Source organism: Carettochelys insculpta, chromosome 15 (genome assembly GCF_033958435.1).
Source record: "Carettochelys insculpta isolate YL-2023 chromosome 15, ASM3395843v1, whole genome shotgun sequence".
Taxonomy (NCBI): domain Eukaryota; kingdom Metazoa; phylum Chordata; order Testudines; family Carettochelyidae; genus Carettochelys; species Carettochelys insculpta.
In genome coordinates, this window is record NC_134151.1 from 17017062 (window position 1) to 17037662 (window position 20601).

Consider the following 20601-nt stretch of genomic DNA (forward strand, 5'->3'; position numbering starts at 1 on the left):
AACCCTAATGGGGATAGAAGAGAAGAATGTAGCAGCAAAAGCAACTAACAGGAAAATGTGAAGGTGTGAAGCTAAAATGGTCACCTATTTAAATTCACAATTTCTGCCTGCATAAGGTATAAGTTACATGAAAGTAAACTGCCTGACAGAAAGTTGATGTGAGTAGATTTAAGGAAATCTGAGGTTTGGTCTACACTAGACCTTACAGTCAATAGCAGATATGCAATACTAGCTACAGCAATTGTATAGCTGGAATTGACAAATCGGCTGTTGATTGTAGGGTCTGTCCTCACTGAGGGCGGTCGACGGGAGCATTACTCCTGTTGACCTCCCTCACTCTTCGTGAGAGCAGGAGTACAGGGGAGGGGTCGACTGTGGACCCCAGAGACATCAATTTTTGCACATCTCGTAAAGATGCACAAAATCGAACTCCCGGAAGATTGACCGACCTCCTGGTAAGTGTAGATATACCCTGAATGCAGGGGACTTTAAGCATAAAGGGAGTTCAATACACTTCTGTGCATCCCTCTGAATCTCTTTAGTTACATTATCTCCCTTTTTCTGTGGTTTCTGTTTGCCCCCATAACTAGCTTTTGAGTTTACCCCTGTGAATAGCTAACCTTTGAGTAGCACCTTCTGATTATCTGTTAAACAAAACCCTCCAGTATCAGTAAACACAAAACTGCTTATTCATTGTCACTATACATTGTGTTAAGATATTTGTACTATGACTTGATTCTCTCATGTGATAGTGAGAGGTGATGTTTGTGGGTAAGAGAAAAGCTAGTGAAAACACAGGATTAGTCATAGAAGGGAGCAGCACTTGGCTGTTTTGAATATGAAAACCTTGAGGCTGGGGAAGAAGTCAAATCTTGTACTTCTGTTTTGTTTCTAAAAGCACATTTGACTATATGGGGACTGACTCACCCATATGGTGTTCTGTGTCTATTGCCTGAAATGGAAAAATGTGGCATACCCCTGTATAGCTTTATTCATACAATTTTTTGTTCATGTGATGTCTTGTCATTTTCCCTATGCCTTGTCAGCGCTACCTCACTACCCATCTGACTTTATAAGTCAATACTATTTACCTGATCCAATCTACATGCGATGTTACAACCCCCTCACAAGATCCCTTTGCCTCAGGTAAGCTTACAAAGTGTTCATCTTGCTAGTTTTCTCCTGTGCTTTTGGCAAAATATTTTGTTTCCCAACTGAAATGAATAAGCGTTGAAGTCATAAGGAAGATCTGGATGAAATGAATTTTACCAAACATGGCACATTCCTCAGGGGGGTTGGCCAGACTCATATTCCTAATGTTCTGTGGATCCTGGAGCCAGCTGCAAAGCGTGATTTCACCTCATACCCTATGCAGAATGCTGAGGTCTGTTTAGATAGAGGCCCAGGAGAAGGGAGTTTAACAGGAATATGCTTCTTTACAGAGCAAGCTTAACCACTCCTGCAGTGTCAAAAACACTCTTGCCAACAAAGAAAGTAGGAAAACCTTAGAGCCAGTATGCTCAGCTGGAATCTTGTGATTGATTTAAGCAAGCTTTGGACTGGCACTAACATTTCATATTAGCCCCCAAATACTGAGATAACATCTTTAGTCATTCCTGATTTAAAGACAGATTCAAAAGAGTGATCTGGAGGAAGAGGATCATCTGAAAGGTACGTTTCCCTGCATCACACTGCACTTGCTGTGCTGAGCAGCGGTCACTCAGGCTCAGAGCTCTTTGGTCTGAACTAGAAGTAATAGAAGAGAGGGCATTCTTTGTGAGGAGGCCCTGACCTGACCCTAGAATTCCCTCTCCTGCTGAATTTGGTTACCTTAAGATCATGCTGACAAGACATTTATCCTGGACCTCTTTTCGGGTAATGTGGATGAGTGGGAGAACATAAATTGTCTAAGGGGTTTCCACGTGGATTTTATACTAAACTTGTGAATTTATGCCCAGAGTTAATGGTGGGCAGATTTATGATAGATACAAATAAATGAATTAATACTTCTTCCCTAATACTGGTTGCCTCCACCAGTCAGAACCACCTGGCCTCTGAAAGGAACAATTGAGGAAGGTCAGCTGAGGAAGGTCAACAGAAGCAAATCAAAAGGGACTATACATAAAGGCCTTGGAATTTGCATAGGTCTGATTTCAAAACGGTTTTATTGGGGCTGGGCTTGAAAAAAAACCCTGACCTAAACACCCCAGAACTTTCAAATACACTGAATGGAGCTCAATATCTGAACTTGGACTCTTGGTTGTATGATTAGTTTAATTATTTACAGAATTTCTCTATTCTAGTCTATTCTATTCAGGTTCATACACTACAAGCACCAGTTTGATATCTCTGTGGCTGATGATTGGTTTCCCTCTCTCAGGACTCATTATTTTCATGGAAAAGAGGAAGAAGAAATGAAATTTGATAAAAGCCTGAGGCAGGTTCTGAAATAGTAAATAAAAGAGATATGAGTCATCCTCTCGCAGAAATGACGAGGAAGGAGGGGAAAGATAGAGGTTTGGGAGATGAAAGCTGTGTTTTATATGGTTGACTCAGTGTTCTGGACTAAATATAAATCACCAGAATATTTCAGTCACATTAACACACACAAAACCCCCAAGCTCAGAAAAACTTTATTATGAAATGAACTTAATGAAAGTTGTATTCAGTGTAGAAGCTAGCTTGGCCCTAGGATATTAGACAGACAAGATGGGTGAAGTTCTATGATGGATGTTATCATTCAGATAAATATGGTTTTCCCAAAACTGTGGTTCTACTAGATTTGCAGCATGTGCCAGCTAGTAAGAGATCACTGGAAATGGAAATTATGTTACAATGATAATACCAAAACTGTAGCTTATGTCTACATGGCAGGTTCCAACCCCAAGTGCTTTAGAAACTACAGACCAGGTTCTACTTTGTCTAGTGACATTTTGCTGCTGCCTGAGTAAAGAGGCCATAAAGCAGATGATGTACTCACTGGATAATACCCCTGTTATAGGGTCTTACTAGAGGATGGTGTAGTGCTTCCTAATAGTTTCTGGTGTAGGAGACTGTGGATAGGAGAGGGAAATGGATGTATTCTGGCTGTTCTTAGCTGTTAGTTTTTAGCTGAGCATAAATTAGATTAGAGCATTCCCTAAGGCTCTTTGAACACCAGGCTCCAGGCAGGGTCTAGTACAGTCCCAAAATATAGGAAGGTAAGAAGGGGTTTAAAACTTACTTTGACCCCCACTCCATTCCTGAGCTGAGCACAGTTCAATCAAACCCTATAACTAGGGGCCTTTCCATCCACTCCTGAAGAGCAGCCACCTTAGGGGTTTAACAAGGCAGCTGTTTCACAGCAATGCCAAGACAACCACCAGGCTCCACTATTGTTTCCTGTAAGCTAGGTGCTGGGGCAGCCATCCAAGAAAGATTCAGTTGCTGCCCATCTGATCAGCAGAGCACCCACAAGTGCCCACAGCGGGCAGCCTGTATTTCTATTGGTGGTGCACATCCACACGTCTCAGTGAACATACATAATTTATTCTACCCACGAATGGGAAAGATTAAAGAGAACACTGGTCTTCACTTCTTTGCATAATATACTACCATAGTTTTACGCTACAGTGATCCATTACTATAGAGTACAGCAACACACTGGTATCAAGATAGCCATACTAAATAACTCTGATTGTTTAAAGTCAGAACCTCTGATTTACAAGCTGAGATTTTCATAGAGCCAGCTACAGCTAGGTGCTCAGTTCCCAATACATTTAAATGAGTTTGTGTATCTAACTCCCTTAGGTGCATCTGAATGTAAATTAGAGATAGACAAGGAAGGCAGAAAGTAAGATATCAAAGTGAGAGACAAACACTCTTTCCCAAAGAACCTATTGGAACATCTGGAATGCTGCAGTGATGTTATTTACCAAGAATGTCAGCCAATCCCAAAGCATGCAGTTCCCATTAGTGAAAGATCAGGAGACCACCAAGGCTAAAAGTATTTCAGTTTGCTCTTTTAAAACTGGATTTAGTTTTCTAATTTCTTTAAAAAAAGCCTGCTTACGCCATTTCAGAAATGTTTCTGTATGCTGTCACTGGGACTTTGGTTGGATTCCAGGTCTTGCACCATTGTTGTTAACTCAGAAACTTTTCTCCCTGAGGATCTGAATTAGCAATGGGGCAGGATTTATATGTAATGTAACAAAAATGCTGTCTTTTGGTCATAAATGTAAGTGAGATAGATTAGATAAATAGATTATATAGATATTACAAGCCAGATCCTGAGCTGGTGTAAATCTGTTAAGTCAATAGGAGTACGAAACAGAAGGTTTAATTCTTTAAAGTTACACCAATGTATGTCAGCTAAAGATCTGGCCTGGAGGAAGAGTAATTATACCTGAAGATAATGTCCCCAAAAGCACAACAGAGAAGAGCTGCCTCTACTATTCTTCCCATCTGCTGACTAAGCACTAGCTAACAGCATGGGAGTAGCAGAGGGTATGGCGAGATGGCTCCCCCTGTTGCCTCTCCAGTCTCTGACCTCAATAGGGCAAGCAGAGCATGGGTGTACCTGGCCCCTGCAGAGGCACAAACGGAAGAAAACTTCTTGTGCCTCTGCCCTATCCTTTGTGAACCCATGCAGAATCAGCCACAATCTAGCCTAGCCCTTAAAATGAAGGGGCTTGAATCTATGAGTGACAGGTGAAGAAGAATGCCCTCCCAGCACAAGAGCAGACTTACTTTGGATGTTGATCACTACATTTCCGTATCAGAAAAGCCTGAAGTAAGGGAGTCCAGCACTGTGACTACTGGTATGCACAGATTTGTAGCTCATCTGATCATTAAAAATCTTTGCTAACAGCTTCGCTACTTCTTCTGTACAAGTGCTTCCACCTCACTTAACCTCACTAGACAGTCGATCTGTAACAGGACAAAGTCACCAGGTTTTCATTTTCACCTATATATTTCTTTTCAGTTATAAAACAAAACAACAGCCATGTAGCACTTTAAAGGCTAACAAAATAACTTATTAGTTGATGAGCTTTCATGGGACAGATCCACTTCTTCAAAAGGGGAGCTTTTTACCTCTAAGGCACCAATGTGAATCAGTTAATGGTGGTACTAATTAGGTGGTGTTTTTATTATAATTGCATTACCCAGAGGCCTAAATACATCCATATGGTAACAAGGTATGGTCCCTGACCTAATGGCCTTTTAATCTAATATGCAATAAGTGAATTTAACAAATAGTTAGGGGAAGGGATAGAAATAGATGACTAAATGTGTTCATTACATGTTCAGCAGTTAACGGGTTTCAAGTTGTTCTCTCTCTCTCTCTTTGGATTATACAGTATATGGGATGCTTGCCTTACAACTGCCCATGCTCCATGGATAATAGAGGCAGGGCTGTCCATGGGCATACATAAAATATGGGGCTGCATAGGGCACCATGAAATTTGCAGAACCACTGCCCCAAATTTCATGCTGTTTTAGGCAACTGCATGCTGCATATGCGGTGTCAGCTCCACGGTCCATCTCTGCCCCCTCCGGGCTGTGTGCAGCCCCTGCTCAGCAGCTCTCTCCCTTTCTGGTGAAAGGGGAAGTTGCTGGTATTCCCCTCAAGTGTGTGGCTGACTCAATGCCTGGAGCTGCTGCTGAGCTCAGTCTCCCTTTAGGGTTCCTCATGAGAGCACAGTGAGGTGCTCCTGGTGGCAGTGGCTGCTGGTCTGGAGTACCATATCACCCTCCCCTTCTCCCCAGCTGCTTCTGAGAGTAAAAACCAGCTCCTCCCCATATGACCTGCTAGCCAGAAAAGGACAGAGCCAGAGAGGAGTGGGGAGATGTGAGGGAGGGCAGCCCAAGGAGGAAAACGTGAACTCTTGGTTGTTATGCATTTCTCCCCCCAGTACCCTGATTGCCTCAGCCCTGGCAGGGAGCAGCAAATGGGCACAGGAAGGAATTTGTAACACTTTTGCCCTTCCCCCTTTTCTCCTCCTGTCCTCTTCTATTCCCCTCCTTTGGCTTTTGGCCAAGTGCTGCGTGCGTGGTGCTCTTCTGGGCGCTGCTGCTGGGATACAGAGAGCAGGAGGAGAAGAGGCACAGCAAGCTTGGCAGCCCTGTGCTCATCTCCGGCCCACTGTGCAGCCACTCCCTGCTCCACCTCTGGCCCATGGTTCACACCACTCCCCACCTGGTGCCCAGGTCTTTCACCTGCTTCACCCTCAGCCTTCCTGTCTGGCTCCCCACTGGCCCCCCACAGCCCTTGTGCACAGCCTCCCCTCCCCACCATAGAGTGGACAGGTGCTCAGGCTGTGTAGGGCACCAGGATTCATAAAGACAGTTCTGCATAGAGGAACCAATTGTCCAGGGCTGACAAAATGGAACTGTCAGATTGGTTGCCACCAGTAAGTGAAGTTCAGTCTTTCATCATCCCTGTGCCAGAAAAGGTGCTTTCACTGGGCAATTAAGAGAATGGAAGAGCACCTTGGGCTATAAAGGATGAGAAAAGAGACTCTGATGGGGAGACCCAATCAGTTGTGGCTGTGGGAGTCAAGAGACTGAGGAGCAGGTCTCTAGGAAAAGCTGCAGGAAGCAAAAAGCTTGTTACAGGCCATTCCTGGAGAGAATCATCTTGTAGCCAGTGGAGGGGCTAATCTACTGACTTTCAGGAGCCAAAGCCAGTTCTGGGTGTCTGAAAATAGTGGAGGGGTAGGAAGCTAGTGGAGAGGGTAGCTGGCTGTCCTTCCTGAGCCTAATACTGAAAGTAGTATCTCTCTCATAGAATTGGAAGGGACCTTGCAAGGTCATTGACTCCAGTCCCCTGGGCAGGGCCTATCACCTTTCCTGGCAAACTTATTTATTTTGAACCCATTTGCCCTAGATCCTTAAATGGCCCCCTCAAGGAGTGAGCTCACAACCCTGAGTTTAGGAGGCCAATGATCAAACCACTGAACCATCCCTCCCCCTGTGAGCTACTGCTAGAAGGACTGAAGGCTAAGAGGTATGTCAAGTCTGAGCTGGAGAGCTGGAGCACGGTGAGGGATGCCATGGTGTGCTGTCTGGACTACTGCTGAGTTACTTGGTGACAGAACTTGTTTTCTTTTGGTTTTTTATGGTTTATTCACATGATGCACAGGGCTTTCTTTTGTAATAAACTAACCCTATGAGGGCCATTATTATGAGAAAATATTGTTCAGACTATGAAAATGGAAACAGAGGCAGGCATACCTGTTGTACTGTGGCCTGCCACAGGGGATGCTCCAGGCAGGGCCACCCAATGACAGCGACTTTTCAGCAGCATCAAATTCACTTTAGGGAATAAAAAGAATATTTTTAACTGCAATAACTGAAACTCAGTTACTAGGAAAATATCACAGAATGTGTGAACAACTAATGCAGCGTTAGATTTCAAATCCTCTGCTATACTCGGCAATTTTTTTCTTGAAATAACTATTTCTTTGAAACAACTCTAACCCTCTACCCCACTACAGTCATAAATGTGTGATTTTCAGCAGCGCTGTCAGCTAAAGAAGTGGGCAGCTTGGCCTGGTGTGAGTAATTCAAGAATGCAAGTGATTGCACAAAAGTCAGAGAACATGTAAATTGCATCCCGCATCCAGCTGTTACTCACCCTTCTGAGAGAACTCTTTCCAGCAAGCAAAGTTAGTGTCCCAGAACACACTGTATGTTTACTTATTTGCATTCTTTTCAGTCTTTCATCAGAAACAGAACGTTAAATTCTTTCAGAAATTATTGTGACCTCAAATAGCTGGAATGAAATTCTTTGTTCTTTCCCAAAATAGCAAATTTCTGTAGTTGCTGCTCATCATTCACATTACTGATATAAAACAGTTGGAAATATTAGTTAAAATTATTATAGTGCTGTAATTATACAGAACCTGTCATCAAAAGGAAGCCTAAGCATTTTACATATTAATTAATTAAGACTCTATGGTTAGCATTATTATTGGAAACCATATCTAGGGATTCCTGAAGGGAGCAGAAATAAAGACTGCTGGATTCTATTCCTGCCTCTGACTTGCTCTGTGACCTGGGACAAATCCCTCAGAGTCCATGTGCCTGTTTCTCCATCTGTAAACAGGGATCATTATATTTAGTTTCCACTGTACAGTTTTTTTGAGATCAATCTTCAGATCAAAAATGGTACATGACTGTTTACCCTGTGTACTATGTTACAGGACATACATATCAAATGGGGCTTTGACCGCTGTTCTGTCTTACATCCAGCTCCTCAGAGTTCCCAGGGGTATTCAAGCCACAGGATTGCCAGCACCCTTTCAGTGCTCCCTTTTTCTTCTGTAAATACTCACTGCACCAGAAGCTAGGATGCGAGAAACAAGGAGCTGCTGCCACATAAGGATTCCTTGTACTGTTTAGGTGTTCGTACAGCACTCCTCATCATAGCTTCTGAGCACCTCACAATAATTAGTAGATTTTATCACCACAACATCTTGCTTTGATAAAGGGCTAGCCCACACTACAGCACAGCATCAGCACAGATGCACGGATGCAGCTGTACCACAGTAGTAATCTGCAGAACACACACTACACCACTGGGAGACTGCTCTCCCATTGGCATTAATTACTCCACCCCCATGACAGGAGGAAACTCTCCTGCCTACAAAGCATGAGAGCAGACAGCACTTAAGACAATGTAACTTGTGTGGCTTGGAGGATGTTTATTTCACACCCCTGACCCCCAGAAGTTGCATCAGTTTATGTAGTAGCACAGATCAGTCCATAATATGTACTATGCCCTCTAAAGACAGGCAGTTGAGGCACTGATAGATTAAGTGGTCTGAAAAGGCAAGAATTGATGATAGGTGTCCTCAGGGCTCTCCTTATATTTTATGGGGCCCTAGGCAACTGATGCAGCCTCTCCTCTGTGTAACTTCTGCCAGAGGCCTGGGACTTCCCTTCCCCCACACCAACTCCCTGCCCATCTTCTACCTGGGGTTCAGGGTTTTCCCCTCCCACAGTCCCACCTCATTTGGCTTCTGCTGGGGGTCAGAGACTCGAGACTTTCCCTTCTTCCGTGCCTACACACAGCTTCTGCTGGGGACCTGAGACTTGAGGCTTCCTCCCCTTCTCTCCCCCACCTACATGCAGTTTCTGCTGGTATCCTGGGGCTCAAAGCTTGTTCCCAACCCGCATGTAGCTTCTGCCTGGGGCTGGGGCTCCCTCCCACATCCCTGCAGGGATTCTACCTGGGCTTGGGGACTTCTTGGGGCTGGAGCAAAACTATAGAGGCTGAGAACTCCTCTCTACCCCCTCACCTGGAAAGAGGGAGCCCTCACTAGTAGCTAGCCAAGTGGAGCATGTGGAATGAGGGAGGAGGCAGGGAGAAAGAAGCCCTGCTACTGCCATCAGCAGAGGATGGCAGGGGTAGCAGGGAGAGGAAATAGCCAGGCTGCAGAGCAGCAAGAGAGATGAATAGGGCCATACTTAGGGATACAAAAACATGTAGCTGAGTAGGGGCACCTGGAAATTTGGTGCCCCAACATTGCAGGTGCCCTATGCAGCCGTGTACGTTGCATATGCCTAGGGACAGCCCTGGGTCTCCTGCATTACTGTCCAATGCCCCAGTAACTAAACTCAACCATCTTTTCTCCCTACACAGGTGCAAACCGGAGTAGGCCAAATCCAGTAGGCTTTCCAACTCATACTTTGTAGAATCACAGCAGCGCAAAACATTTTACATGGACCTGAAAATCAGGTCATGGTTACATCTACACTAGCCCCAAACTTTGAAATGGCCATGCAAATGGCCATTTCGAAGTTTACTAATGAAGCGCTGAAATGCACATTCAGCGCTTCATTAGCATGCGGGCGGCCACAGCACTTCGAAATTGACACACCTCGCCGCCGCGTGGCTCGTCCTGACGGGGCTCCTTTTCAAAAGGACCCCGCCTACTTCGAAGTCCCCTTATTCCCATGAGCTGAAAAGGAGCCACGTCAATTTCGAAGTGCCGTGGCTGCCCGCATGCTAATGAGGCGCTGAATATGCATTTCAGCGCTTCATTAGTAAACTTCAAAATGGCCATTTGTGTGGCCATTTCGAAGTTTGGGGTTAGTGTGGACACGGACCATGAGTGTTAACTTAGTGGAAAAGATGTTACATTTTATAAAGGTGACTAAGAATAGCTCATAAAAATAGACTCAATTCAAAGTGCAATGAGTAAAGGTCATTCTCTTGTTTGTGTACTACTTACACAAGGACAGTGCCACACAATCAAAAGTGTACCAGTGCGTTATTTGAACAACTCAATATTACAACAGTTGGCTATGTTGAATCAGCCACAATCACAGTTTGGCTGGCTGTTTCCTATTTATTACCAAACAAGGCAGAAAAAACATCAAAACCGAACAATTCTTAAAAGAACAATCAATTAGAAAGGATTCAAGGCAGGTCATTCTGAAGAAGTGTATGGTCTCCTTCAGACCACACACTAGGATAAATATCCACTTTTTTGCATTGCAGGGTAAAGAAATTCTTGTGGGTGTTATCTGAGTGTGCTAATGTGTTTAACAATAACTTTGTTCAGTTTTACATTTCTGTGATAACATCCCCCATGCTACGTCTACACAGTAGCCCTGTTTGGAAATAGCTATTCTGAAACAGGGCTGTTACACACAAAAATGTATGTCTCAAGTAGGGTCTCAAGATTTGCAAACTTAATGTTTGCAAATTCAATTATTCGCAAGTGGCCGCTTCCCCGAGGGCTCAAGGCAGGAGCACTGGCAGCTGCTGCTTCCCCCGGAGCTCCAGGGCAGGCTGCCACACTCGCAAAACTCCACATTCACGAGGGTTCTCAACATGGAACCCTCACAAATGTTGAGACCCTACTGTACATAGTACTCACACATAGCACTTATTAGCTACATCTACATTAGCCCCCCTCCTTTTGGGAGGGGCATTGTAATGAGGAAGTTCAGAAGATACTAATGAGGTGCTGAAATGAATATGCAGCACCTCATTAGCATAATGGAAGCTGCATGTGATTTGAAAGTGCCACTTTCGGGACGCATGCCACCAGTGTAGATGGGGGCCTTTCAAAAGGACCCCCAGATTTCGAAAGCCCCTTCTTTCTATTTGGTTTTAGGAATCCCAGCCATCATTGTGCTAATGAGGTGCTGCATATTCATGTCAGCGCCTCATAAGCATCTTCCGAACTCCCTCATTACCATGCCCCTTCTGTAAGGAAGGGTCTATTGTAGACATAGCCATTTTGAAATAGCACCTATTTCAAAATAACTGTTTTGAAATATGTGCTGTTAAGACAGGGAATAGCACTTATTTTGAAAATGTTCTGGGAGTAAGGGAACTTTGAAGTTGTGTGGGTACTTCGAAGTGCCCACATCTACACTTCTTGCTGGTGCTTCGAAGTTAGTAACTTTGAAGTCCGCATGGCAAGAATTATTCTAATGAGGTGCTGCTATTCACTGATTGGGCTCATTTACATCCCCCTTTTGAAAGAGGGGCCTAGTGTAGATGAGCCCCCTGTGTCCTAACAATGCCTATTGCACAATAATTATTTTGAAATAGCTGCTATTCCTCCTGCAATGAGATTAGTGATTTTGAAATAACACACCTACTATTTTGAATTGATTTTGAAATAGTGTGTGCATAGTGTAGATGACAAAGTTATTTCAATCCCCTGAAGGAGAGTCCTATCTTAATCACCCTGTGTAGCCAATCATTCAGTCCTTTTCACTAATTTACTGGAAATGAACTCAATTTCCTCTCCAACAACAGACAAGTTGGTTTGATAGGAATGCCAGGTTCCTAGTGCTCCTTGAAGTGTCTGGCATTAGCCAGTGCACTGATGCCTCAGGTCTTTCATGTCTTTAATCTCTCAATACTAATGCGAAGGAGAGCAATGCAACTGCATGGGCCACGTAGTCTACCCCCACTGCCAAGATGAAGAATGTTTTTATGTCTATACGATTCAAGATCAATGGCTACCTAGCCCCCTTTTGAAAACCTCTAGTGAAGAAGCTTCCACAACCTCTTGAGACAGCATGTTCCATTATTATACTGTTCTCAAAGTTGGAAGTTTCCTGAGATTTAATCCACATCTGTTATGCTGTAGTTTAAGCTCATGGCCTCTTTTTCTGCCCTGTGTGGCAAAAGAGAACAACTTGTCTCCACCTTTATGTCAAAGCAAAAAAGCAGTAAAGTAGCACTTTAAAGACTAATAATTTATTAGGTGAACTTTTGTGGGACAGACCCACTTCTTCAGACCATAGCCGTACCAGAACAGACTCAATATTTAAGGCATAGAGAACTAAAAATAGTAATCAAGGTTGACAAATCAGAAAAAAAATGACCAAGGTGAGCAATGATTTAAGAGTCTGCGTGTTACTGAAGAGGAATTTTCACACTACTTTGGAAAGAGAGGCTGCTGAACTCTCTTTTATATCCAAATTTGACACATTAACACATGGTTTGAACCAGGATATGAATTTTCTGGGTCATTATAGGGGCTCTTTTGCAAACTTGAGTTAATCTAATTCTTGATTTCCACCCCCCCCGCCCCTCTACTCTCTGATTTGCTCACCTTGATTACTATTTTTGGTTCTCTCTGCCTTAAATATTGAGTCTTTTCTGGTATGGCTATGGTCTGAAGAATTGGGTCTGTCCCATGAAAACTCACCTAATAAATTATTTTGTTAGTCTTTAAAGTGTTATTTGACTGCTTTTTTGTTTTGATAGTATATAGACTAGCCCGGCTTTCAGTCTTTGATGTGTCCAAAGGCTGCTATCTTATCTCCCTTAATCTTCTCCTTTCCAAACTAAACATATCCAGTCCCATCAGCCTTTGCTCACATGGCTTGTATTACTTCCCTTTGAACATCTTTCTCACTCACCTCTGGATCCTTTCCAGTTTCTCTATATCCTTTCTGTGCACTGGTGACCAAAACTGTACACACTGCTCCAGCCAAACATAATCAGCGCCAGGTAGAGTGGTACTATCACCACCCACAATTTGCATGTGCCTCTGTTAGTGCAATTTAAAATTGCATTTGTTTTTGGTTTTTTTTTTGGCAAGATCCTTAATTTGCTAACTCATGTTGAGGTTGTGATCCATCATAACTCTAAGAGCCTACTCAGCAAAACTTCTGCCAAGACAGTTTTCCCCAATTCTGTAGTTGCAGATTTGTGTTTTCTTCCCTAAAGGTAGCACCTTTCATTTGTCTTGGCTGAATTTCATTTTCTTGTCTCTAGACCAGTTTTCCAGTGTATCAAGACCTCCCTGAATTTCATCTCTATCCCATAGAAAGTGCAGACAACCCCCTAGCTTTATATCATCTGCAGACTTGATCAGTATGTTCTCTATACCTATGAAACACCACCAGATCCAGAACGGAACCTCCCTCCAAGCCAACATAATTCAATTAGTAGTTACTCTTTTTTGCAGTTCTTTAAGCAATTAATTATCCATTTGGTGGTAGTTCTGTTTATCCCACATTCCTCCATCTTACTTACTAGAACATCATATGAGACTGTGTCAAAAGCCTTGACGTAGTCAAGGTATATTATGTTCATGGCATTCCCCCTACCTAACAAACAGGTTAGACTGTCACAGAAGAAAATCAAACTGGTTTAGCATGATTTGTTCTTGGTAAATTCATGCTGGCTGTTAGTGACTATCCTTTCATTCCCCAGGTGTTCACAAATTGAATGTTTTGTGCATTGCTCTAGTAGTTTCCTAGCTACTGAAGTACCTGACTGGTTTATAGTTCTCCAGTTCCTCTTTTTCACCCTTTTTAATTATGGGCTCTGCATTAGCCCTTTTCAAGCCTTCTGGGACCTCTCCTATCATCCATGAGTTTGTAATTATTGTAAGTGGCTCTGAGGTTTCTCCAGCTAATTTCTTCAGTACCTTTGGGTTAAAAACAGCTAGTCCCACAGATCTGAATTCATTTAAATTAGTTAGAAGATCTCTCATGTGTTCTCTACTTATCCCAGTCTTCCTTTCTTCTTCCTCTTCATTGTCTGTGGTAACTGTTAGTCATCCAGTCACCTTGGTTTTTGTAAGAAACAAAGCAGGCATTGAGCAGCTGTCTCCCTATCGTCTTCCATTATCAGCTCAACTTCAGCAATGAGCAGCAGACCCACCTTCTGCAGTCACGTTGACCTCCTGTGGGTCTTCTTATCTTTCTTCTGCCTCAGAATAGCTTGATGCTGGCCTCTAGTATTAACATTTTTAAGCACTGATAGTCCACTTCAGTTCCTTTTCTTTCTAACCAGTCTTTCCATGGTACTTTGCCTACTATTTCTCTAAGGCAGCTGAAATCTAACTTTATGAAGTTGTGTCCTTGTTTTGCTGTTCTCATGTCCTCTGTTCCCGAGGAACTTGAATTCTATCAGATCATGATCATTTTCTCCCAAGTTCCCAAGCACCTTTACATTCACAACTAATTCAATCCTGTGAGTCAAGGCAGATCCAAAATGGATGAACACCTTTTTTCTTGACATTCTGAATCAGAAAGCTGTCCCTTCCAGATACTAAAAATTTGCACAGCACATTATGTTTTGCCGCAAAAGTCTTCCAACAGCTATCAGGGAAGTTAAAATCTCCATTCATTCTAGTTCACCTGTGTTAACTTATCTTGTTACCTGCTTGTAGAATGACTTCCTCTTCCTGATTTAGTGGTCTATAATAGATGCCCCCCCCAGAATACTGCTACTGTTCTTTTCCCTTGTTATCCTCACACAGGGCATGTTTTCACCGTGCACCCGATCAACCGGCAGCGATAGATGCAGTAGGGGTTGATTTATCATGTCTAGTATGGACACAATAAATCCAGTGGTGAGCACGCTCCCATTGACTCCAGCACTCCACTACAACAAGAAGAGGAAGGCCAGTCGAGGGGAGAGTGTCACTGTCAGCGCACCACAGTGAAGATACGCAGTAAGTAGACCTATGTACATTGACTTCAGCTGCATTTTTTCATGTAGCTGAAGATGCGTAACTTCGATCAAGAGCAAAACTGCGACCTTGTGATCCCCTCTACAACTCTCTTTGGGTCAAGCCCTCTGATTTGAGACATTTGGATCTTGCCATTACATATATATACACAGTATGGTGTAAAAGCACACAAAAAACTGGATTTTATGAGTAGAGACAAGACTTCACAGTCCATAATGTGTTTTTCATGGCCATGAATTTGGTAGGGCCCTATTTATTAATGTCTGAGCTTCTTACATGGAAAGCTCTATGGAATTATTGCAGTTAGATGTTATCTCTCTAGCTCCCTGGGGATTATTCCTTTGATTTAAGATTATAGTCAAGCAACCTCCATTGTCTTCACTGGTAACTCTGCCTTAAGAAAGGATTAATACAAACTGCGTAAGGGCTGCCAGATATGGCCCTGTCTTTTTAGTCCATGATTCACTCTAAAGTAATCTGCTAGTAGAGAAGAAGTTATGTTACATTGTGAAAAATCTGCAGAGTCTGCTTGTCTGATGTCCCACATAACTCACTCTGACCAGGGATGTTTTGGTACCAACTGGCAAATGGTGTATACAGTTTTGCTGGGATCTCTTGGGTCAGATATCTACATAAAGTATGGGATAAGAGTTCTCTACCAAGAGCTACTAGCCCACTAGTCATCATAATTGTTGTAAGATGGTTATCTGGGAAACAGTTTAAGAGATATGTAAAATTAAAAATATTAGATTCCAAAGTTGTTGAAGTAAAACTTGTCACCTGAGATGAGGCAAGCCTCAGGGCTAAACAAATCAGCATAAAGCATCTGGGGAGACAGGCTATATTTATGGTCTGGGCCAGGGTGGGCCTCAGAATTTACAAAGATAAAGGAAACCCAAGATAAAACTCTGAAGCTGGGATCACTTGAGATAAGATATAACAGTCTGTAAACACATAAGAAAAGAGGAAAGCAGACAAGATTTTATTTTTTACCCAGGAAGCAAATTGATTATATGTTTGTCTCATGAACAGGAATTCACAGCTAACCTGGCTGAAAATTATAGTAAAGACTAAGGGAGAGCATTGTTCTATAAGACATAAAACTATCAAATAAGACTAGATTCTAGAATGTGTGTTATGATTTTATTTTATAGGTAATCATATGTTTCCAATAGTTCTGTTACAGTGTGTATAACCCTTTTACAAGACTAGTAAATTTTGTACAAATTACGAAGTCTGGTGAGATATCATTCAAAAACTCATGATTTGTCTATCATAATTGTCCAGGAAAAATAAGTGTGGCTACAGTGCATGTAAAGTTATAGAATTCCTCTATATGGTATTACTAAATACATACCATGTCCGGGGAGAGCAGCTACAAACCAGTTCTCCAGAAACAAAAGGCAAGCCAATGCCCCAACCAAATGTCAGCAACATGGAATGTCCCATCATCTGATTAAGTAGCGATTCTTTGGCAGGAAATTGAACGTGGATGAAAATCTACATCTTGACAAAGAAACAGCTGGAGGTTCCTGTTCACACAACCTTCCGTCCCCTGAACTTCACCTGGATATGATTCTTGGAGAAAGAACTATGACAGAGAAGGCACTCCAAATTATTTCTTGCTCCCATTCTCTCTACCAAGGGCAGCCACAACATTTGAAGAATAAAGGAAATAGCTTTAGACTGGAGTATGGATCCTGACTGAAAGGAATTTCATAGAATCATAGAATACTAGGACTGGAAGGGACCTCGAGAGGCCATCGAGTCCAGCCCCCTGCCCTCATGGCAGGACCAAGTACTGTCTAAACCATCCCTGATAGACATCTATCTAACCTGTTCTTAAATATCTCCAGCGGTGGAGATTCCACAACCTCCGTTGGTAATTTATTCCACTGATTGGCCACCCTGACAGTTAGGAACTTTTTCCTAATGTCCAACCTAAACCTCCCTTGCTGCAGTTTAAGTACATTGTCTCTTGTTCTATCATCAGAGACCAAGAAGAACAAGTTTTCTCCCTCCTCTTTATGACACCCTTTTAGATACCTGAAAACCGCTATCTTGTCCCCCCTCAATCTTCTCTTTTCCAAACTAAATAAGCCCAATTCTTTCAGCCTTTCTTCATAGGTCACATTCTCTAGACCTTTAATCATTCTTGTTGCTCTTTTCTGGACCCTCTCTAATTTCTCCACATCTTTCTTGAACTGTGGTGCCCAGAACTGGACACAATACTCCAGCTGAGGCCTAACCAGCGCAGAGTAGAGTGGAAGAATGACTTCTCGTGTCTTGTTCACAACACACGTGTTAATGCATCCCAGAATCATGTTTGCTTTTTTTGCAACAGCATCACACTGTTGACTCATATTTAGCTTGTGGTCCACTATAACCCCTAGATCCCTTTCTGCTGTAGTCATTCAAAGACAGTCTCTCCCCATTCTGTATGTGTGAAACTGATTGTTGCTTCCCAAGTGGAGCATTTTGCATTTGTCCTTATTAAACTTCATCCTGTTTACCTCAGACCATTTCTCCAATTTATCCAGATTATTTTGAATCATGATTCTGTCTTCCAAAGCAGTTGCAAGCCCTACCAGCTTGATATCATCTGCAAACTTAATAAGCGTACTTTCTATGCCAATATCTAAATAGTTGAAGATATTGAGCAGAACCAGTCCTAAAACAGACCCCTGTGGAGCCCCACTTGTTATACTTTTCCAGCAGGATTGAGAACTATTAAGAACTACACTCTGAGTATGGTTATCCAGCCAGTTATGCACCCACCTTATAGTAGGCTCATCTAAGTTGTATTTGCCTAGTTTATTGATAAGAATATCATGCAAGACCGTATCAAATACTTTACTAAAGTCTAGGTATACCTCGTGGACAGCTTCTCCCCTATCCACAAGGCTTGTTATCCTATCAAAGAAAGCTATCAGATTGGTTTGACATGATTTGTTCTTTACAAATCCATGCTGGCTGTTCCCTATCACCTTACCACCTTTGAAGTGCTTGCAGATTATTTCTTTAATTACCTTACATTACCTTAATTACATTATCTTTCCTGGCACAGAAGTTAGGCTGGCTGGCCTGTAGTTTCCTGAGTTATTCTTATTCCCCGTTTTTATAGATGGGCACTACATTTGCCTTTTTCCAGTCTTCTGGAATCTTTCCTGTCTCCCATGATTTTCCAAAGATGATAGCTGAAGGCTCAGATACCTCCTCTATCAGCTCCTTGAGAATTCCAGGATGCATTTAATCAGGCCCTGGTGACTTGCAGACACCTAATTTTTCTAAGTGATTTTTAACTTGTTCTTTTTTTATTTCAACTTCTAACCCTACCCCTTTCCCACTAGCATTCACTATGTTAGGCATTCCTTCATCCGACTTCTCAGTGAAGACCGAAACAAAGAAGTCATTAAGCATCTCTGCCATTTCCAAGTTCCCTGTTACTGTTTCTCCCTCCTCACTGAGCAATGGTCCTACCCTGTCCCTGGTCTTCCTCTTGTTTCTAAAATATTTATAAAAAGCCTTCTTGTTTCCCTTTATGCCTATAGATAGTTTGAGCTCATTTTGTGCCTTAGCCTTTCTAATCTTGCTCCTACATTCTTGTGTTGTTTGCCTATATTCATCCTTTGTAATTTGTCCTTGTTTCCACTTTTTATACGATTCCTTTTTTATTTTGAGATCATGGAAGATCTCCTGCTAAGCCAAGAAGGTCTTTTGACATATTTTCTATCTTATTTCTATCTATCATATTTTCTATCTTTCCTATGCAGCAGGATAGCTTGCTTTTGGGCCCTTAACAATGTCCCTTTGAAAAACTGCCAACTCTCCTCAGCTGTTTCCCCTCAGTTTTGCTTCCCCAGGACCTTACCTACCAGCTCTCTGAGTTTACCAAAATCTGCCCTCCTGAAATCCATGATCTCTATTTTGCTATTTTCCCTTCTCCCTTTCTTAGAATTGTGAACTGTATGATTTCATGATCACTTTCACCCAAGCTGCCTTCCACTTTCAAATTCTCAACCAATTCCTCCCTATTTGTTAAAATCAAATCTAGTACAGCTTTTCTCCTGGTAGCTTTTTCAACCTTTTGGAATAAAAAATGGTCTCCAATGCAGTCCAAGTACTTATTGGATAGTCTGTGCCCCACTGTATTAGTTTCCCAACATATATCTGGATAAAGTCCCCCATCACCACCAAATCCTGGGCCCTGCATGACTTGGTTAGCTGTTTAAAAAAAGCTTCATCCACCTCTTCCAGCTGGGTAGGTGGCCTGTAGCAGACCCCTAGCAGGACATCACCCTTGTTTTTTACCCCTCTTAGTCTAACCCAGAGACTCTCAACACGTCCATCTCCCATGTCCACCTCCACCTCTGCCTCAAATTTAGCTGTTATGACTCCTGTAAAGTGGTGAGAGATAATTTTGCTTTGAATTCACTCAGCTTGTTAGGTTAGGTATTAGTTTGCTTTACTTTTCCATTGTTGTAACCAATTCACCAATTCTGACTTTTATGCCTCCTTACTTATAAACACATAAAATTATCTTTTATAGTTAATGAACTTGTGTTGTTGTTTTATCTAAACCAGTGTGTTTAATCTGAAGTGTTTGAGAAAGTCCATTTGTAATAAAAGGATTTGTGCATAACACTTTCTATTAATAAAATGATGGACTTTATATGACCTTCTATTGTCTAGGAGCAAGCTGGGCCATACAAGATGCACAATTCTGGGAGAAAGCATGGTGCAGGGACTTTGCTGGTGTTTCTCTGCAATGTAATTCACAATTGGTTGGACACAGCACTCATACAATGTAACTGGGATTAATTTAGAGGCTGTGTGAAAAGACCAGGACTGGTAACTCTAAAGGCAAAGCAGTATCAAAGGCATCCAAGGCTGAAGAACTAAGAGGACACAGCTGTTCATCAGTCCAGATTGTATCCTGAGTAACATCAAAACTTCTACTCCTTATTGCTAGAATCTCTCCTTTATTAAATAAACTTACCCTTGTTTCACTATAAACATATCTGGATGCGATGTGTTAAGCAGAGTGTTGATATGAGTGTAATTGGTAGGCTGAGCTGTACTGCTTTTTTGAGAGAAGAGAATCTGGGAGTACTGTGAGTGCCCACTGAAGCAGGGACAGGACACTCCAGGGAGAGAGTTGGAGGACGCGTGAGCTGGAGCATGCCTACTGGTAGCCAATAAAGAGATGGCAGGGCCTATGTATGTCTAGAGGGGAATGCCTGTTTCCCATGGCCAGTGTAGCTGGCAAGCTGAACCATGGCAGGAACACACTTCTTTGTGCTAAGCCTCAAATGTGGCTCCTGTGGCTAAATGTGGCCACCAGAGGCTTTTCTTGCAGGTACAGTGTCCTCGGCTGTGATGGGTGCGGGGAGAGTGGGGACATAGCCTTCCTCCCCTTTCCAGTTTTGGTGTTTTGGTGATGTGGGTGACTCTGGTTACCGGGCTTCAGGTTCCAGCCCCCTGTTTCCTCCCCAGACCTTTACCCCAACTCCTCTGGCCTCTGCTGCCTCTCCTCATCCTCCATCCAGGGTTTAATTTGTTCCTAGGTTCGGCAGGGCTGAGTAAGTCTTCTGTGAAAAGCGATACTTATGTTTGTAAATATCACTTTTCACATGACAATAGCTAGCAATAAATA

The 20601-nt window shown here is 42.6% G+C and overlaps 2 long non-coding RNA genes across 3 annotated transcripts in view; one reads left to right on the top strand and one right to left on the bottom strand.

Annotated features, from left to right (window-relative positions):
* Positions 1–20601, bottom strand: part of LOC142021275 (uncharacterized) — a 59291-nt gene that overhangs the window by 15853 nt on the left and 22837 nt on the right. The window contains exon 3 of one of the 2 annotated variants that reach the window (XR_012647647.1): positions 7103–7296. The exons of the other annotated variant lie outside the window; for it this stretch is intronic. This is a non-coding gene — a long non-coding RNA (uncharacterized LOC142021275). Of the gene's footprint in view, positions 1–7102; positions 7297–20601 lie in introns of those variants that run through there. 2 annotated transcript variants of the gene reach the window in all.
* On the top strand, positions 1494–19915 carry LOC142021274 (uncharacterized). The gene is made up of 3 exons (XR_012647646.1): positions 1494–1671; positions 14733–14927; positions 19638–19915. It is a non-coding gene; the product is annotated as an uncharacterized LOC142021274 (long non-coding RNA).